This window comes from Leucopleurus acutus (genome assembly GCF_964270905.1).
Source record: "Leucopleurus acutus genome assembly, chromosome: 20".
NCBI lineage: Eukaryota > Metazoa > Chordata > Mammalia > Artiodactyla > Delphinidae > Leucopleurus > Leucopleurus acutus.
Window position 1 is genome coordinate 56,849,042 of NC_139162.1, and position 6,304 is coordinate 56,855,345.

The window sequence follows — 6,304 nt, forward strand, 5'->3', positions numbered from 1 at the left end:
CTTCCACAGTTTACACAGATTAACTAAAAGGAAAATATTTAAAAATTACTTGATCCTTGCATTGAAGAATGGTATGATGACATAGGTAGAATCAGAATGTGATACTTAAAAATAATTATTAACCACAAAAAATAAGAACAACTTAGAATCACCTGGACATATGCATTTTCTTTAGAAAATGTGGAATGTCTTCTTTTACTCAGCCTTCTTTAAAATGGAAATTTTAAAAAATGAGTAGAAAGCTACATTTCTCAATTTTTACATAACTTATACAAATGTTTGTAAAGGCTGTCCTTGGAAGAGAATTGAAGAAAACTTTAGCTAAGCAAGTTTAACCTATGTCTCAAGAAGACAAGTTCTAACTATGTCTTCCTCTATATCCAAATGAAAACATTACTTTTGAGGTTTCCTTCAGTCAAGTATAAAAAGGAAGATTTCATAATATCAGTGTTTTGCTTTATTTTTAAAGTTTGTATTTAAGCATCTCTGAAATCTTTAAGCATGAATCTTGAAAGAACTGCTTGCAGTCCTAAAATGTATTATTTTGTTTTTGTTTTGTAGGAAATAATGTTAATAGTCCTTGAAATATATGCTTCTTAAATTCCTCTGTTACATCGTGAACGACATCAATATAATTTTTCTTCTTTTTGCTTTAGTCTTCCAACCATATATATTCTGTGAAAATTTCTAAACAGAGAGAAAGCAATATTCTCTATTTCCAACTTTTGTTAGGTTTTAGGATAATTGACAAGATCAGAATGAAGTCATTACAGCAATCAGTTATTACTGTTTCAGTTATTCTTGATTTGTGACAACTGTTCTTCACTATACCAACAGAATGTTTAAGTGGCTATAATAAAATCAGTCAATTGCATATATAATCTTGTATAATTATGTGAAATACTTCTAATACACTGACATTATTCCTTCCAAGTATATTTTTATATTAACATATACCTTGACATGCCTACAAACAATATCCTTTCCAACATTTATTCCGTATCATAATGTTGGTATGCGGACATTCCTTTTATTTTATGTATGCTAATATGCGTGGTGGTATCTCACTGTGGTTTTAATCTGCATTTCCCTAATGACTAACATTGAACATGTTTTCATGTACTTATTTGCCATCAGTTAATCTTTAATGAAATATCTGTTCAAATCTGTGGCCCATTTAAAGTTGATTTGTTTGCTTTCTTTTGAGCTTTGAGTGCTCTTTATATATTCCAGATCAAATCCCTTTTCATATTTGTGAAATGCAAATTTTTTCTAGGCTGTTATCTTCTCATCTTAGGAGTATGTTCTGAGGAGTAGAAACTCTTAATTTTTGATGAGGTCATTATTTATCATTTTTATCTTTTATGAATTGTGTTTTTGGTGTCATATCAAAAGAAACCTTTGCCTAACCTAAAGCTACAAATATTTTCTCCTAAAAGTTTTGTAGTTTTAGGTTTTACATTTAGCTCTATCATATTTTTGAGTCAATTTTTGTATACACTGCAAGAGATGGATCAAAGTTGGTTTTTTTTTTTTTTTTTTTTTTTGCATATAGATATCCAGTTGTTCCAGCATCAATTGATAAAACACTTTCCATTCTCCACTGGATTGCCTTTGTTTCTTTTTCAAAAAAAAATCAATTGACCATATATGTACAGGTTTATTTCTGGACTCTAGTTTGTTCCATTAACCTTTTTCTGTCTTTATACCAATACTCTCTTTATGACTGTAGCTTTATGAGTCCTGAAGTCAGGTAATGTAAGCCCTCCAACTTTACTCTTTTTCAAAATTGCTTTGGGACTTCCCTGGTGGTGCAGTGGTTAAGAATTCTCCTGCCGGGCTTCCCTGGTGGCGCAGTGGTTGAGAGTCCGCCTGCCGATGCAGGGAACATGGGTTCGTGCCCCAGTCCGGGAAGATCCCACATGCCGTGGAGCGGCTGGGCCCATGAGCCATGGCCGCTGAGCCTGCGCGTCTGGAGCGTGTGCTCCACAACAGGAGAGGCCATGACAGTGAGAGGCCCGTGTACGGCAAAAAAAAAAAAAAAAAAAGAATCCTCCTGCCAATGCAGGGGACACAGGTTTGATCCCTGATCTGGGAAGATCCCACATGCTGCAGAGCAACTAAGCCTGTGTGCCACAACTACTGAAGCCTGTGGACCCTAGAGCCCGCATGCCACAATTACTGAGACCACGCACCACAACTACTGAAGCCTGTGCACCACAAGAAAAGCCACCACAATGAGAAGCCCACGCACCACAACAAAGAGTAGCCCCTGTTCGTTGCAACTGGAGAAAGCCCATGCACAATGAAGACCCAACGCAGCCAAAAAATAAATTAAAAAAAAAAAAACACTTAAAATAAAAACTGCTTTGACTATTCAACTTTTGCATTTCCATATGAATGGTCGAATCAGATTATTGATTTCTATTAAAAAGGCTACAGGGATTTTGATTGAGATGTTGTTAAATTTACAAATGAATTCTGGGAGAACTGATGTTTTAACAATATTGGGATTTCCAATGCATAAACATATCTCTGTATTTCTTCAACATTTCTCTCAACTGTGTTTTGTAGTCTTTAGTGTACAGGTCTTTTAAGTATTTCATTTTTTGGTGCTATTTTAATAAGTATTTTAATTTCAATTTCTGATTTTTAATGCTAGTATATAGAAATGTAATTGGTTTTTTTTTTTTTTTTTTTTTTTCAGTACGCAGGCCTCTCACTGTTGTGGCCTCTCCCGTTGTGGAGCACAGGCTCCAGATGCGCAGGCTCAGCGGCCATGGCTCACGGGCCTAGCCTCTCCACGGCATGTGGGATCTTCCCAGACTGGGGCACGAACCCATGTCCCCTGCATTGGCAGGCAGACTCTCAACCACTGCGCCACCAGGGAAACCCTGTAATTGGTTTTTATATATTGATCTTATATTCTGCAACCTTGATAAACATTTATTTTTAAAGTAATTTTTTTGTATAATCCATAGGACTTTCTATGTAATCATGTCACCCACAAATACAGTTTTACTGCTTTCTTTACAGTCTGCCTTTTGTTTCTTTTTTTTTTTTTTTTTTTTTTTTTTTGCGGTACATGGGCCTCTCACTGTTGTGGCCTCTCCCGTTGCAGAGCACAGGCTCCGGATGCGCAGGCTCAGCAGCCATGGCTCACGGGCCCAGTCGCTCCGCGGCATGTGGGATCTTCCCGGACCGGGGCACGAACCCGTGTCCCCTGCAACAGCAGGCGGACTCTCAACCACTGCGTCACCAGGGAAGCCCACTTTTCATATTTTGATGCAAAACTTAGATACATTTTTACACCCACACCTCTCTTTCACATTGTCTATATGTATGTCTATATGTCTATATGTATGTCTATATGTCTATATGTAATTTGCAAAACTGGCCATGGGATGGGGCCCAGATATTTGGTCAAATATTATTCAGGGTGTTTCTGTGAGGGTGTTTTTGGATGGGATTAAAATTTTAGAAAAGTAAAAAAAATTTTTCTTTGGCTGTGCTGCACAGCATGCAGGATCTTAGTTCCCCAACCAGGGATCAAACCCATGACCCTGCAGTGGAAGTGTGGAATCTTAACCACTGGACTGCCAGGGAAGTCCCGTGGGATTAACATTAAAATTGGTGAAGGGACTTCCCTGGTGAAGCAGTGGTTAAGAATCAGCCTGCCAGTGCAGGGGACACGCGTTCAAGCCCTGGTCCGGGAAGATCCCACATGCCTCAGAGCAATTAAGCCTGTGTGCCACAACTACTGAACCTGTGCTCTAGAGACCATGAGCCACGACTACTGAGCCTGCATGCCACAATTACTGAAGCCCGCGTGCTTAGAGCCCGTGCTCCACAACAAGAGAAGTCACCGGCATGAGAAGCCCGTGCACTGCAATGAAGAGTAGACCCCGCTCGCCGCAACTAGAGGAAGCCCGCACGCAGCAACAAAGACCTGACGCAACCAAAAATAAATAATAAATAAACAAATAAATTTATGTTAAAAAAAATCATACTTTAAAATTGGTGGACTTTGAGTAATCAGATTGTCCTCCGTAATAAAGCCTGAATACAACAAAAAGACCAGCCTCCCCTGGGCAAGAGAGAATTCTCTCGCAGTGGCCTTTGGACTTCATCTGAAACATCAGCTCTTCCTGGCTCTATAGCAGATGGCCTTCAGGCTGGAGCTGAAACATCAATGTTCCTGGGTCTCAAGCCTGCCAGCCCACCCTGCAGATTTTGGATTAGCCAACCTCTGTAATCAAACGAACCAATTCCTTACAATACATCTCTATGTCTATATATGTCCTATTGACTCTGTTTCTCTGGAGAAAAACCTGACTAATACAAAGTGCCTATCTGTGTTTCTAGCTTGACCATGAACTCCTTATGGGCTGACACTCTATTTTATTGGTTTCTGAACTCTCAGGATCCAACATGTGCCTAGAGAATATTTGTTGACTAGAGTTAAACTGACAGTATTTTAAAACTATTAAGGACTTCCCTGGAAGTCCAGTGTTAAGACTTTGCCTTCCAATGCAGGGGGTGCGGGTCTGATCCCTGGTTGGGGAGCTAAGATCCCACATGCCTCGTGGCCAAAAAACTAAAACATAAAACAGAAACAATATTATAACAAATTCAATAAAGACTTTAAAAATGGTCCAAATCAAAAAAAAAATCTTTAAAAAAATAATAAAATAAAACCATGAATATCTCATCTTCCTGGAGTATTAAGTGGGACCCCCATCTGCACTGGACACAATCTCAGTAGAGATTTTATAGGAAGTATTATTGGTTTTTTTAATAAATGATAATTTTAAAAAAACGTTTATTTATTTATTAGGTTGCACTGGGTTTTAGTTGCGGCACGCGGGCTCCTTAGTTGCGTCATGTGAACTCCTAGTTGTAGCATGCATGTGGGATATAGTTCCCTGACCCGGGATCGAACCAGGGCCCCCTGTATTGGGAGCGTGGAGTCTTATCCACTGTGCCACCAGGGAGGTCCCCAGGAACTATTGTTTTATATGAAATATATTTTCTGGTTCTTAGGGAGGGGAAAGTCCTTATCTAAGATCCTAGGATTATTTTAACAGTCGCAAGCTTTGTTTTGCATCAATTTGCATATCGTATCTCTTAAAATGTGAGACAACTAGTATGACCTATTTCTCCCTGTCTTAGCCAACTGCTGTGATTTTTAAAGTATGTAAAAATTACAACAAGTTCCTACTGTATAGCACAGGGAACTATATTCAATATTCTTTAATAAACCATAATGTAAAAGAATATGAAAAAGAATACATGTATACATTATATATATATATATATATGAATCACTTTGCTGTACACCAGAAACTAATACAACATTGTAAATCAACTATACTCCAAAAAAAATTTTTTTTAAAGTAAAGTATGTAACAATTACTAATAAAATCAGTTGCCCTTTCTTCTCTCTCCTGTTTGGGTAGAAAGTAGGCCGTTGCTCCTCTAGATTCTTAGTGTTTTGTGAGGCCTGGTCCTTAGAGTGTTGTCTAAGGCAGGCTGATGGCTTTTCATTTGACCTGTTCTGTTATCTGACCTTTATTCTTCCTCTTTGAGGTTGTCATCGGTCTGGAGAGCTGCCACCATCAGCAGGTACCATCAGCCTTCTTCTTGGCCGAAATACCAACAAATCGGGCCCAGGAGTCTCAGAGGAAACTCTGTGAAAAAAGGCCCCTAGAGCTAGTGCATCTTTAGGAGGCAGAGATAGGGATAGAATTTCCCAGAAAGGGTGGCTGTCACCCCTTCGTGTAAAACTGAGATGACGCCAGGGCCGTGTCGGCTACACCCCTGAATATACTATGTTCATTTGGCCAGCGAAGCCAGTGGGGTCCTTTGCTTGCTAATCATTCGTCGACTTGCTCAGGCATGCGGATGTCAAGGGGAGATTCACAAGGCCTCCAAGAGAGAAATCTCAGCTTCCAGGACGTAGAGCCGTTGCACCTGGGGCCTCTGTCCGGAAGGCAGCGCTGCCGTACTGCGAAACAGCATTTCCCACGGTGATTTTTTTTTTTTTTAAACTGATGCCTTCTTTTTTTTTTCTTCTTCTTTTCTTTTCTTCTAGGATGCCAGACCGTTTTCATTAGGAACCTCTGTCTCCCAACTGCCAAGGCTCACTTTGATGACGTCAACAACATGGATATTCTAAATTCTGAGTCCACCAAACGCAGTGTTGGGTGGAAAACTACTCTCGCCTGTGTATCTCATCACCGGTTTCCTTCTCTAAGATAATCATAGTTCTACCAGAGTTCTCCTAAGGGCCCCACACCCAAAG